Here is a 16,007-nt window from a genome sequence, read left to right on the forward strand (position 1 = left end):
CACTAAAATATATCACTGCAAATGTTTAACACTTTTCGTTCCAATGTTTTCCGTAACAATAGAACCAATCAAATTCCAGAACGCAGATTTCTTCTGAGATTTCTGTTTGCATTTCAGTTTAACTCCGAGAGTTAAATGTTTAAAGCTCCATGTTTAATTTTCGTGCTGGAAGGATTATAAATTTTCGCGATGCTGGAGTAAGGTATGTCGCGTTTCTTGCTACTTATTTCCATCGCACTGGGTATTTCGTACAGAGACCAAGGCAAATGCTCCACGCGTGCGCGCAGGATGCTGAGTCCAGGAAAAGTGCGCAGAAAGTGCGGCCGGAGCCTGCGACGACGCGGAATTCACTTAGCGCGGTCGGTGGTGGACGGCAATTACACGCGGCAATATTTTCAGCGCAGAATCCAGTCGCATTCCCATATTTTCCTAAACAAAATGCCACCGCGCCAAGGAGAGTGAAGTTAATTGGTCTTACATCAGATGCAAACCAAGCACGCCGGCCGGAATATAAGATATACCATTCTGTGACGTAATTGACTGTTCTAGGGTGAAGTATCTATGGTGAGACTTTATGTCGTTATCGTGCATAGATTTGCCATAATTCAGCAGGCTATCGGCTACATTTCGTATCCTCCATGCGCCGAAATTGCTATAAACTCTTTCTCTTTCCTATAAACGAAATTATACGCGCCGGCTCTTCGCATCGCGCACGAAAAATGGCGTTGAGTTTATGCGCCATAAGAGAAATCGGTTCGAGGTACAAATATTGGAAAGCGATAAAATTATTCGTTAAAAAATAGCGAACGTAATACGGCGGACAACAAACCTAGCGTAAATGGTGAACAAGGAAAAGAATCGCAACGAATCTATGGCAGGCTCGGGAGAAATGCTGGGAAATTTTGAGATCTATTTATTTATTGAATCTTTTTCCGGCAGATAATGCAGTTTCCGAAAAATTCTGAAGATTTTTTAACAACTTTGCGTCATGTTCAGAAATGATGCATTTTGTTCCGTCACAATACTTGCGAAGTAACTGTGATCAGATCTGCATTTGTAATTATGTATGATACACACAATTTAGATAATATTAACTGATGATGTTCAGATTTTTTCATCTCCGTTCGTTTTTCTTTCGTTAAAACTGACTCACATGAATTTATATAACAAGGAAACGCATAATCATAGTTTCTTTTTTGTTACTTATGATTGCTACAAGTATCTTTCTCGTATATAATAATATAGAACAATGGAATTAGAAAAGCTATAAAACTTCGTTACTTTATTTCTTAAATAATAATTTACAAGAGATAATTTTATTGACACAAAAAGTGCAGAACTAACGTGAGCCGATTCAGATGAATGAGAAGCATGAAGTTAGAATTATATAGAATTTATTATCTGATATTAATTAAAATAACTAACGTGGCTGCTGATTTAGATGAATAAAATGTACGAAGTTAGAATTACATAGAATTCTTTATTTCCTGATATTAAAGAATCTGCTTAAAATATATCGGAATGCAAATGAGTGAATTGAATACTTGAATAAAATTCAAAGCGTCAGATACTGCATTTAGAGAGATCCCACGAACCGCCGCCATGATCCGCCTTCTACGTTATTCGGAAGAAACCATGCGCGCGTCGCAAGCCGGGTCGATAAAATGGACAAGTCTTTCGTGTATCTTTCCTTATTCTGGACTTGCGTGTGCATTCTGGCTTGTGGCTACATATCGACACGCATAAATGACCCTCGAGGAATGCTAAAAACCCGCAAAGTAACGGCAAACAAGCACGGATGCACCTGCGATAGTGTTGCAGCGCGTTGGTGAATTATGAATTTGTGGAAATGTAAAACTCTGAACACCACTTACTCCTTCCCGTTAAAATATTTATCATTCGACATACCGTTGAAAAGCAGAATTAAATGTTTTTGTACCTGGTACATCGACTTCTCGTAAAATCGTTTCCGATAATATTATTAAATTCTATTACACACAACAACATTGTTTATCGCGAGTTGTCTTGTTCTTCAGATAATGTCGTATTTTATTTCGGAAATAGAAATAAATTTGTAGAGAAGGATAAGGTAGAGGTATAAAATGTTGCGAGTTTCATAAATTTATACGTTAGAATATTATTCTCAGCTTATTATTAGGTCATTAACTAAGCAATCTAGGTTGCGTTTAGATAGCTATACAAATATTATAGCGATGTTTTGGAGGATATTGTTTTTTAGAGACTGACTATTCTGTTACAAAATTAATATACGACAAGCTATGTTGTGCTGTCATAAATATGTGTTTATTTGATTCATCGCCACGACCCGAATTAATTAATATTTGGAACATTTATGTATTCCATAGTGCTTGTTCATGTAATGCAAATGCGTATTCGGACAGAATCATTTTTTTAGGACACAATTTAGGAGGACACAAAGATCGGAAAGATATCCGAAGATTTCCACTAACTCTGGCGCCGCTTGCCAATTCTCGTTGCTTTCTGCTTCATTGGTCCGTCGCTTCGGATCGTTGTAGATTAACTCTGTCGTAGAGTTTACGATCGCCGTTCTCGTAACCGATATATTTTTCAAAGCATCATCGCGACTTACTTCCTTAATTGCAATTACACGTACGGCATTTATTAAGTATATCTAAAACTTATTTTCGTATAGAAACGAGATATACGAGCAATATAGTGACATTAAAAGGAAATCTCGCATGAAAACGAGAAATCTCGTACTAAACTCTCGTATTAAATCTCGTACTAAAAATCCATGAACAACTACATTTGCGTTTACTAAGAAATACTTTACGAATCATTATAATCCTATTTTGTTTGCTTTTGAACGTATAAAATAGATTTTTCGTGGAACATGCAATAGTTTCATGTGTCTACCTTGCCGCGTCGTTCGCAAACTACATAATTTCGAAAAGAACATCTCATGCAGAAGACATTTGCCATAATGTTTTTACGTCATTCCCAGTGTCTTCAGGAATTAGTTTTATCGCGTTCTTAATCTTCGTGTCCTCGATGACTAACGATTAAGAAAATCTATTCCTGGAAACATTGCACGGACATTCCACAAGCGTTGCATGGTCAAACCCATTTCGTCCGACAACGAAACTTCGCGGAGTCGTAAGAGTCCTCGTGCACTATGAAACTTTTAAGATCCGCGCTAGCGACATTTTGGTTTCCTCTGCGCGCGCTGTGCAGAACTTGTAAAGCTTAAAAGCACTTTCGGCTTTATGCCCATGCGCGTATCAGCAAAGAGATGCTCGTGAATGCAGGAAGAGGAACGAAGATGAATGCTAAGTCCTCGAAAGCTCGGATGAAAAACAGAAAGTAGATGATTTGTTTAATTAAATTACCGTACCATTAAAGCATTTTTGGAATTAAATCAAGAAATGACATTAAGTAACAGATATGTAAAGTAATTATTTCGGTAATACATGAATGGAATATACATTTATTAAATGATCTTTAAATAAAACGAAGTGCTATCCTATATTACCAATAGTTAAATATGCGTGCCTGGGTTTGGAGTAAATGAGTGAAAGTAATACACAGTCTTCAATTTGGAAAGTTTGATGCCACAGCGACGATATAAGTTTCCAACTAATTTTAGACTTTTAACCCTTTTTATCGTAAAATTTGTAATAACCACCAAGGCGAACGAAGCGAACGCGCTGGTAAAAGGATAGCAAACTTTTCGCCCAGTTTGTGTAAGAGCTGCTTGCTCACGGTAGAACTTTCCAGATCGCAGCCAGCGACATTTGGGTCTCTCTCCCTCTTGGAACTTGTAAAGCTTAAAAGCACTTTGGGATTTATGCTCAGGCACCTGTCAACGATAGCTTGCAGTCCTGAAGAGGAAGCAGTATCAACCGTGGGAAAGAAAAAAGTCTTAAATTTGTAAAAGTTTAACGTTTGACAAAGTCAGCAATGATAAAATGTATTTTCGCATTTTACAACGGAGTAAATGTCGGACTGTATGAGAAGCTTTACTTGAAGAAGTACATAAGTTTTTATTCAAAAGTATCTATAATTATCTGAGAGACTGGAATCTTTTTTTTTTTAATCGTGCAGAAGTTTCACGTTTGCAAGTGGCATAAATTAATTTGTCAAACAAATGCAGGAATAACATGTGCTAAATTACGTGCAGGTTGAGAATGTTGAAAATATGAATATTGAAAACGGCAAAATAAAAAGACAAGATAATTTTGTAAAAATGATCTGCAACGTTTCAGCAATCTAGCAGATTATGGCATGCTAGTCGTCTATTATACATAGTAGACGAATCTTGATAGCCGGATGTAACGCGCATATGGTGCCGTATCGGTATTTTCTATTGTCACAAATTATAGCTAGGTGAACGCCACGGCTGGAGTTACCAAGTTTCGAACTAATTTTGCGCTCGCATGAATCGTCCGTAATTACTACCGGCAGGAATTGGATGTGCCGACATCGAGAGAGGGACTACATTGGACTGGGTTGGGCTTATGGGAGTTGATTGGATACGATAGGTTAGAAGCCTGAAGAGATACTTGGTAGAGGAGGTAGTATCAAGGTAGCAAACCTTGATCCATTAACAGCGCAAGGTACCGCCCTCCTTATCGCTAATGCCGGACGGCCAACAAATAAGCCGGCTATGTTCATTTCTTACGAAGGTGCTCGCGTGTAATTAGTCGCAAATTCGTTACACGCTGCGGTATGTAACTACGGATGTGCTAAGTTGTGGCCTTTCCTTGTATTGAATTTTTATCTTTCATTATGCATTTCCGTAGATTTTTTTCTTTCTTCCTTTCTGCCTTCCTTTGAATAGTTTCTACACTTATTCTGAACAATTCTGTAGAGCTGAAGCTTTCAACGCGCGAGACACACAGCGTCGATGAAATAATTATGACTCGAGTAATGTGCAAGTAAACAAAGTCATTTATTTTTCATGTTGTTTAGTTTTAAAGTTTCCGTTAGCGAGTCTTGCTCTGAGCAAGATCATTGAAACGTTATTGTGCCATAAAGTATGTAAATTATAAAAATATAGTTATAAATAAATTATCTTGTTCTAGTACATTCTAATTAATAAAATACAATATGGAGTAACATGACTGCGTTGTTGTGGTATTTCGTACGAAGGAAAGTTGATACAGATCTATTAAAAAGTAAAAAAATATGTTTTTTATTCATTCTTGATAAATATGAGCAATAAAATTTCAATTTTTCGATTACTCTTATAACATGCATTTCAGGAAAGAATCGCCTTATTGCTGCAATTAATTAATTAATAAATTGTCATTATGAGCATTATTATTCATTTTGTTTTATGTCCGATATAATATTTTTATTACTTGAATACATTTTAAGAAAGAAGATACTATCTGTACAATATATTCCGTGTATATAGAATTACTTTTTACGCCGATGTTGTTTTCTCTGATGACGTTGTAACGTCGATCAATACTTAGCGCAGAAGCAAGGGTCTCAGCCTGGTAAAATTCTAATACCTATCTCTCGCGCTTCGCAGTTTTTTCGCAGTGTTGTAACAGAGAAATAATGTCGTATCGGTCGGTTTGCATTCTTGTTAAGGAACAATTCAGCGATGCGTCGCCGTACCGTTTCAAAGTATGATTTCCATGTAATATTGACGCGAGGAGCTAGGTTTCGAAATCGCGCAAGGATTGAGAGAGCAGATCGTATCGACAAAGAAGGCCATCAATGCAAATGAAGATATTATCACCCGTACCCATTCTCCACCTGCCAATGTTCCTTCGAGTTTCGTATTCCCTTCGGAGGTGTCCACGCCGAAGCTCAAGCGCTCGCGAAGCGACCGCGCGCTGAGCTTTTGGTTTATGTAAAAACGTCAATTTATATGCACGCATGAATACAATCCGCGTATGCCTAAATCAATGAGGCACACGCCTCCGATTTTAATTACATGCCGCGTGGAAAAAATACGATTACGGAAATCAAAATTCGAGATGTTTTTTTCACAATGTCTCCAATTCATCTTTCCTTTCTAGAGACAGGAAGAACGAGAGGATTACGTAATGTGTGTGTGTGTGTGTGTGCAAAAAAAAGACACAAAGCATATGGTCGTTCCTGTTATCTACATCATCAAGTCCATCTTATTTTATATCCATCTTGTTTAATAGTATTCATATCTGCATAATTATATTCGGTCGATAAATCAATACACGAATAAATTGACTTGGAGATGATGATATTTTACATTTCCCCTTTTTTTTGTTATGCAACAGATGATAAAAGAGTTGCATAAGATCATATCATTATTTCGAAGTTTTCTAATGAAATGCTTATAGATACTTTCATGAACGTTCTTCTCGTGTTAATATCGAATTTGCTAACTAGAAATGTATAGAAATAAAATGTATTCTTATATTGTGATGTTCCTCGGATAAACTGCATCATGCGGTATGTTGCAAATTATATTTGTTGGGGAATCATCTTTACTGCTTTAAATCAATAATGCTGAGTAATAATGAACGAGTTTTTGGTCACTTTTATAAGCTTACCCGAGAAACTTATTGCGAGATTAGCAATATATAGAGAGAGAGATTTGCACAACAAAACTATACTTACAAAACAAACTTTCTGTAGCAAATATCCATGAAGAAGCAATACCACACACACATGTTATTTGAAATATTTTTACATCACTATTTTCATTTAATCTCGCCGATATATTTTTCGTGAGAGGATAGCTGTGACGTGCGCCTTTGGCACAAGCTTGCATTACACAGTGGAAAAACATCCAAAAATAAACGACAAGCTGCTAGTACCTTAATATCGCTCTCGTATAACTCTCCCTTAACTTCAGTAAACACGCTAAACGCCGAGGATTGGTGAACACGTGTGTACATGTTATGATAACTGATCGTGCAACATGGAGACCTCATCGTACCAAGAACGTGATCATCGTTCTTTATTTAATTTAATTTTGAAGATAAATCAAGATATTCACACGTGTGTTAGACAAATAACATGAATAATCAAGATATTCACGTGAATATTAGAAAAATAACATGAATAAATATATTTGCTTAATTTTATTTAAATAATCAAAATACGAAATTATTTTATTATTGAAAACAATTTTCATTTTATTCTCAAGCATCTCTAGATCTCTAAAAAAATGTAAGTACCACGACACTAAATCTCTTCGAGAAGTTAATTGATTAATGCAATGAACTGAAAAGCGATGAAGCTGCGATAAAATAATTTTAATAAAGTTTCTCTATCTTGACACGAGATTACGTACAGGAAATAATTTGAATACAAGAAGCACAGTAAGCAGTCTTCTTATAATATATAGAAATGATAGAAGCAAAATTGGAATAGTTAAACAAAACTCAGATAAACCAGAAAAATCGAGAAGCACTTGCATAGTGTGCCATCAGCTAAATCATGATACACATAAAACTGTCTAATTAGCGATACACTTTTGACTAAAATTCCGACACTCGCGTAAAGTGACTGAGTTGTCATTCGTGAGGATGAAACGAAAACAGGAATGAAGATCACTAGCGTGAAGTGTCGCCATGTGCAAAATCTTCTAATTAGCGATTCGCTGACAAAGACTACGCACGCGAATTAAGTTACGACGGCAACGTTACTGTCGACGGTCCGAAACTGAGTGAGCACCAGAAGACATTTTGCATTCGTGTAATAACGGTAACCCTTGCAGACGTTCTTAGGGCTGCTGGGCCTAACCCAAGGGTGGGCAACCCTTTTTTGCACTACTGTATCATAAAGCTCTGGGAAGGGCAGGATGGAACGCGGGATCAAACGGCTTGTTTTTCGTGCTCGAATTTATAACAATGCTATTCTCATCCCGCGCCACCTTCCGCCATTTTCCTCCCCGCAGTAAGGGTTATTGACGGTAAAAAGGATATCTGTTTCTTTTTCCTCAAGGACAAACCTAGCAAAAACTTGCACGAAAAAAACACAGGTAACGAATGCAGTTTTTAGCATTTGCACAATGCAAAGTTTTATAACGTCTCACACGATTCTTTGAACACCTGAATACCGAGATGATTGTCAGATTTGATCGATGAATCACTAAAATATTAGCATTCTTTTATTTTAATTATAGTTATTACAATTAATGTTGAATTTATACGCAGTTGTGCGTAGATAATTCGTGAGGTGTGCTAGTAAGAAAATCTATTTTATACCTTTTAGAAACTGTTTTGGGTTACGGTGTGGAAGAAATGTGGAAAACAAAATAGAAATGGTATGTTCCGTGAAATTTTAAGAAAGAAAAGGAATCAGAAAAAACTTCAGCCGAAGGTTTAGGCATCATTGTATTGATGGACGAAAAAACCAACACAGTATCCGAGAAGCTTCGTTTAAACCCGTTTAAACACGTAAACGTGCAATTATTTATGCTCATTGCTTAAATTACTTTTTACTTCTGAAATTTATCACGGAAACTGTTACTATATGTAACAGATTCTAGATTTATAAGTTACAATGTATGCTAAAATAAATTTACGTATCTTTTACATATTTACATATTTTTTACATATTTTAAAAAATATGTAAAAGAATAGAACACGCATATATAGAACACAAGACAGCGTGTTTAGATGAAATAGATAAAATAAATGAAAAATATTCTTAATAAGATTCGCGGCATTATTACTTCGAAGAAGAACTTTTTAGTAGATAATACAGGTTTTTTATTGTCTCGCATTATTTGCATTTTAATTCGGCGTAGAGTAGAACGATAATGTAAAAGTCTCGATCATCGTGAGCTTCTCTTTAGCGTTTCGTTGGAATTAACGATGAAAACGATGAAAAGGGATGAAGTTCTCACGAGAGTATCTTTGTCTTAATTGCGATGCTAGCAGCCGTTTTTATAATCGCAGCAGGTCAAAATCCAAGAAATAATATTCCCGACGTGTGTACGGTAGTCTGATCTTCGTGTGTGGCCGATCCTTTTTTTCGGTAAAGTCTCTGACATCGATGCACGGTTGGCAATGTCGGCATGGATTAACATACTCGGTTTCCAGTTCGGCGCTCGGTATAAGCCAAGGGAGAACCCGTATTGGGTATCGTTCATTAAAGTAATGGGCATGATCTTCGTAACTTTAATGGTGGCTCCACCCTTCCTCTTTCGTTTACGATGTTCACTTGGAAAGGAACGGCGCGCCTTTCAAAAATTCCCGGATCATATTCGAATTAATGAAGAATACGTTCGATATATTGCAGCGTTTCGTTATTCCGGTCCGTGTCCGGTAGTGAATATACAAACGAAGAACAAGCTCTCGGTCATTAATGACTTGCTACGCGCGTTTTATATCGAAGTCGGAGCCTCACGTGTCGCAACGTCTACGATTTCTTTATTCACTCGGCAATGGAGGAATGATAACGTTCGCGGCAAAAGATATCTTTGTATTTTGTTTATACCCCGAGATGCAAATTTATTCTTCGTGCTGTCTACACGTTCCTGCAACGATAATGTGAACCACATTCGCATACCGCATTAAACAACGTTCTAAATGGAGGAGTCTAATCCAGTTTATGTCGACAATGCATCTAGCGTGCTACAGTGTTGCTTTTCAACGGCAACCGCCGACATTAATATCGCAGTTCCACTCGCGAACGTATTTCACGATCTTATCGTTGCTAATTTATTCGATCTTTTTTTTAGACTTTTCTCCCAAATCGTGATGTGTCACGCCCTCGCGTTTTGCTGCGCAATGGGAGTAGCGAGAAAGAGAGAGAAAAAGAAAGAAAAAGAGACTAGTAATGTATTTGAAGCGATCGATGTAAACTCGTAGTACAAACTGCTCTTTATAACCGCACCGACCGACCCCGTTTGATGGTGCTGCCGGAATGTTTGGAGTTTAGAGCATAATCGTTGCCTCATAAAAGTGCATGATGCGTTTTTAAAGGGTGCTTCTGTGGAGCAATAAACAGGGAAACGTACCACGCTCTACGTGGTAATCTCCGATCTCTGTTACTAGCCCGACAATCACGTTCTATAAGACAGCCTAAGCGGTTCGGCGGTACCCCTAACTAGCGATTCATTTTTAACTTATCATGTTAATTAACAACTCTAATACTAGAACATCCTGTTAGTCGTACGCGCCTGATAGTTTTGCCGCGAATAGCTTGGTAAATTATCTTACTCGAGAAATTCGAAGGTACGTTCGATGTTTTTAATATTATACGTTCTCGAGAAGTATCGAGGAAGAATATATTGGCGACGTATTTACGACTGGCGTGGTAATGACGTTATTCTGCTAAACGAAACAAACAAGTCGTCGAACTTAAGTCAATGAAATGCGTTTACGTAATACTAACTTCAATTCGATCGGTCGAGTAACGGAATAAGTGTCCCGCAACAAAGTTCTATCGGTATTTTATGTATTCAATAGAGTATAATTTATGATATTAAATATCATATTATTATATTCTTTTAATGTGATATCTAATTACTCTATATCTTTATAACCATATAATATTAGATCATTAACTAAATAATCCGAGTTGCCTCTAGATGATGATAAAACCTCAATGTTATGGAGAATTTTGTTTTTTGATTTTCAAAGATTGTCTTTTTTTAAAGATCCTGCTAAAAAATTAATATGCGATAAAAATAATAAACGAAACTTAACAAACGAGAAGCTATGTTGTGCTATCATAAGTATGTGTTTAGTTTGATTCATCACTATCTAGATGTGTCTCGGATTACTTAGTTAATGACTTAATATCATGTATCTATGATCAAGATATACTGAAGTGCAGTATTAATTATACATAATGATTATACATTAATTACATAATTATGTATTGATATATAATAGAATACTAATGCACTTAAAATTATTGAAATAATAACGTGAAGCAGAAAAAACTTTTTCCTACTTGATACCAAATGCGTTCAGAAAATTTAATATATTTGAAATTGTCTTACATTTTCAGTTCGTATTTTAATTTCGAATTTTGATAAAAATATAATGCTGGGGCGTGGTCTATCTTTGACTTTTCCATCCCTTGCATGGTGTACTCCCCCTTCGAACTCTGGTGCGGAAATCACCCCACATAGTGCTCTTCTAAATTCATATTCAACGATGAGTATGCCATGATTTTTGAGATAAGTGATTGGTTGACGTCTGCTGCTTGAATGATTTTAATGTAAAGGGTGACCAAGAGAGAGAAAGGACGGGGGTAAATTGCGCGCTGTCGTATTTCGCGTTGCTATTTTCGAGTGTTTGTATGCGAAAGAGGAAGGGGAATAGATGAAAAGAAGTGAGATGGAGATCTCACGATGCGGCGGTTTTACGAGTTATTCCATTCCAAGAGAAAACTGTAATTTGTCCCGGACTTTGCGCAAACTGTCCAACTTGAACAATTACGGTAAAACATCGGTCGAAGAAATTTCAAATGCGGCCGTCGCAGAATTTTTATCTGTCATTTAAACCGCGATGTGATTTGGCAATGCTGGATTGACATAAAATTTGTTCAATCCAATTTCTAATATCATATAATACTATTTGAAAATTTCATTAAACTATATGATATTTATATTTTTCTAATAATAAATCTAATATAATTTTAATTTATAATTTTCTAATAATAAAATATTCAATTGTATTAAAACTGTGTTTATTATATAATTAATATAATTATATAAAATTTATATTAATATTATATTATGAAATGTGGAAAGATTTAAGAAAAGATGTGATATTTTTTGACGACATTTTTATATATATTAAAGATATTAATATGAATTTAAAAGATATTAAAATGAATTTAACATTCGTTCAAAGTGTATTTTTTTCGATTTATACTGAAAGAAATATATAACCGAAGTTACATTTTCTTAGCCGTGCTTGTAGACGAAAGAATTCTTCAATTTATCTTTCTGGCAGCCATAGACGAAGAAAATCGACACTTGGGCGTTCCAAGAAATGGATGGTAGGGATAAACCGTAGCAAAAAATAGTGTCGAATAGATTACATGAAAAGGACACGTGAACCAAAAAACATTTTAAGAATTATAGCAGTGGTATAAGTAGTGCTGAAACAGCTAGAAGTCATATTTTTTTTATATTGTTAAGATATATTAGCTAAGTTTATAAAAGACTCTTTATTCAATTAAAAGAGTTAATGAAAGTAGTTTTATTTGATATATTCAAACATAACATAAATTTAATATTATTTAACATCAAGTATAACATTAAGTTTATAGCTACGCGTTTCTCTGAAAAGTTCCGTTAAGTATCAAATTTCACATGCATAATTATTTGATATAAAGAAAATTAAAATTAATAGATTGGTGATATAAATTATATAAATTATATTAATTAGATAAATTAAAGCAATTATTAGAATTAAAGATTTTTTATAACACAGACTTAAAACGACAAACTTTAAATAAAAATAAAGAAATAATAAGAGACTACAAAATTGAGGAAAACAGAGAACGCTTGCTGTTATTACTTCAAATCATTATGCATCAGTCATTTTCATTGTGCGTATAATGTGTCTCTTGCGAATTATTCGCTTAATGGAATCATGTTTGCGCATGAATTCACGCATCTCGTTAAAGCATGTGATGCAAGCTTAATGGTGTCGAATTCGAGCAATGTTAGCTAGCATTGTAAATTTATCTTTGCATACTGTAAAAATTCGAAATAATATTTTTGTTATATGTATAAACAATATTATATCGTAACAAGTAAAGTTCTATTTAAATATTAATTAAATCTCTCCAGAAAGCTTTTTAGAAGAACTGTGTCTGCATACAAAACTCCATCGATACTCGTTCATCTATCTAGAATTTTGAAAATTGCTCAAAAACCTTCATGAAAACTCACCTCTTTATTCTACTCTAATCGAATAGTCTAAAAGATGCATAGATAGTAGAGCCGGTAGTAGAATCGATCGTCGCGTCGGTAATAAAGCGTACGAAGTAAGTCCCGTAAGTCACTAAAGGTTACCGGCAGGGTTATGCGATTTTCCGATCGTGATTGTTTCAGTAGTAACGTACATTTCTAAAATTGGAATTTTATATACTACGTTTGCAAAGTAGATGAACGCATAAAAGGACCAAATTGTATTTATTTGATAAAATCAGGTTATAAAATAGAGTTTTAAAAGAAATTTTAATTTCACATCACTGCTTTTCAGGCTTTAGTGTAAGCAATACATTAAAGATTAACTTATATTCTTTAAATACTCGATATGTATTGATTCATGCCTCATATGTCATTCATCGTAATATGTTAGAAAAGCGACGCAAGCCATCGGTAACATAATAAGTATTTTTTTATCGATTTCTTGATGGAAATGCCGCGATTGCCGCCGGGCACTTCTTCAATCTCCAATTCCATTCACGGCGCAATTTCCTCTCTTACTTCAATCTATCGTCATGGCAATCTGTCGATGATGCGCATGCGCCCTGATATCGTATATAGCCTTCGGGCATCGTAGAGAGGGGGGAACAAGTTTGAATTCAGGGGAAGGTCTTCGCTGTTGCCATGACAGCTCAATTCATTTTCTCGCTTAGCCGAGACTCGAACCAGCGAATCGGTCGTTACCGTTAGCGGAATGGATTCTGAGCTAACCGTTCCATACGCTCTGTCTACGACCTATTTCAATAACCACTATACAGATGCCGCTGCGATAATCGTTGAATCTCAATGATCCTATCGATTTACGCACGCAGAATGTATATTACATGGAAGACTTGTAACTTAACAACGCAAATGACAATACATTTGTATTATTCCTCATTGTATTATCCTTTTCTAATTGGATTTCTCGTCGTTAAATTGATTAAATGAAACATATCGATGTTTCATTTGGTAATAACTTTCACCCAAATTATGATAGTTATATAACAAGGAAATAATATGTAACAACGAATCTTATACTCCATTGGTATTGTTGTTACATAACATTTGATTGCATATAATTATATTTTATAATTATTACATGAGTGGGGCATCAGTAACATGTATATTACTTGTAATGTTCTTGTTATATTACCTGTTACATTCCAATTTATTGCGACAATGTAATACTTACATAACTGTGTTTGTTGGGAAAGAAACCAATAAAATAAACCGGGAGCGTCCCGTTTGACCACATTAATATTGGATATAAGCCAATCAAATTGCTTAGTTTGGTTGGGTTAGGTTAAATGTGACTAATTTTATTGGTTGTGTCTAATATTAACATCGTCAATCGGGTTCCATCCAAATAAGCCACACCAAATATCAACATTTTTACATTAAGGACTTGTGTCCGTGTAATCAGCTAAAGATAAAAAAGACAGAAGAAATTCTTTCAGGCGCAACAAGCATCCACTGTCTAGAGACCCTATAATAAGAGTCTTGACATAAAGCGATCTGGGCAAAATTCTGCGAGAGAGAAGGTTATACATTTCCATTTCTTTCTTTTATTTTTTCGCGCTCACGCATGCTCAGTCTACCGCGCTCAATTTACAACGCTGCAAAATATATAAAAAATTAAAAAAGATAATGGGTAGATGTGCTGCACCGTTAATTTTTTATTTGAGTTGCTGAAATATAATGTTTATATTAATGATAGGTGGCACCCGATTGATCACGTTAATATTGGACACAGCCAATAAAATTAGTCAAATTTAACCCAGCCAAACTAAGCAATTTGATTGGCCTGTGTCCAATATTAACGTGGTCAAACGCTCCCATTAATAGTTTGTTGTGATTCAAATATGAGCCAGAATTGCCCAGATCTAGAGGACCAATCAAAACTGGATATCATATAGCGAGACTCTTATTATAGGGTCTCTACCACTGCTCTAATAAAAATTTACCGATTATCCTTACATGTATGTTGAGAACGAGAAGAATTAAAATACTTATAAATGCAATAATCTTATAAAATATTTTCACTTTATGTTCTATGCTGAGCGTCTAACGTATAAATTCCCATCGACTAACATGTAAGATTTTTAATATATTCCTTGTGCTATTCACATCAGTAGAATTGCCATATATACTGTTTTAGGTGGTCGTACAGCTATAAGCTCCCAGTTCAAAAGCGACCACCTGTTGGCATGAAACATTAACCCATTTACCACCTTGCCTCATAAAGGTGGAGAACTACTACTGTTGAAACGTGTCTCATTATCCATCTATAGTAATTATTTATATTTTGAATCACTAATCTCAGTTGTCGGGTATCATTGAAAACAGGTTTGCTTTTCATGTGTAACTTGCGAGTTGAATAGTATTAAATTCTGTTCTTACATGCGATAAATTTTTTATTGTTACTTATAATTTTTTAAATGTAGCGTGTGATGTGTGTGAAAATATCAAAGACTAAATTAACGATAGTTTTAATTATAAGATCTAAGTCAATAGTAGCTTCACTGTTATTAGATAGATGTTAGCTAGATCATCTGTCCAGTCGCGTCATTGCTACCTTTAATAATCTGAAAAAAAAAGATTTGCGACTTGGGAGTGTTATATAAGATGAAGCAAATCTGAGATGTAGCTAGTGCCATAGCAATACCGGAGTCTCATACACGTTCGGATACCACAAGTTATTTGTTTGGCATCAGCCTCGCGGATTTTATTCTGTCAGCTACGACATTACTCTAAATCATGTTTGCACCCGTATCCCCTTGCCACAGCGAATCACGAGAGTGCATTGAAGCCGCAGGGGAAGGGCTGGGGACGACATCGAGGTAGAACAAACCAGAAAGAGCCCGTAGAGGAGGGAGCATACCGGTTGAGAGAGGAAAAGAGGATGGCGGAGGGAGACTTGGTCTGGTAAGATGTTGCCTTTTCATTCTCGTAAAGAGTCGCGATGGTGAAGAAAGATGGAAGAAACGGGAGAAGGAAGGAAGACCGAGGTAGGAGATCCGTGAAATGATGCCTCCCTCCGCCTCAACTCCATCTGCTGCCATCCGTACGAAACGAGTCGCCGGGAGTCTACCACTACCCGTCCATGATGACGACAGGGAAGACGACTTCGTAGCTA

Source organism: Ooceraea biroi, chromosome 10 (genome assembly GCF_003672135.1).
Source record: "Ooceraea biroi isolate clonal line C1 chromosome 10, Obir_v5.4, whole genome shotgun sequence".
NCBI classification, from domain to species: domain Eukaryota; kingdom Metazoa; phylum Arthropoda; class Insecta; order Hymenoptera; family Formicidae; genus Ooceraea; species Ooceraea biroi.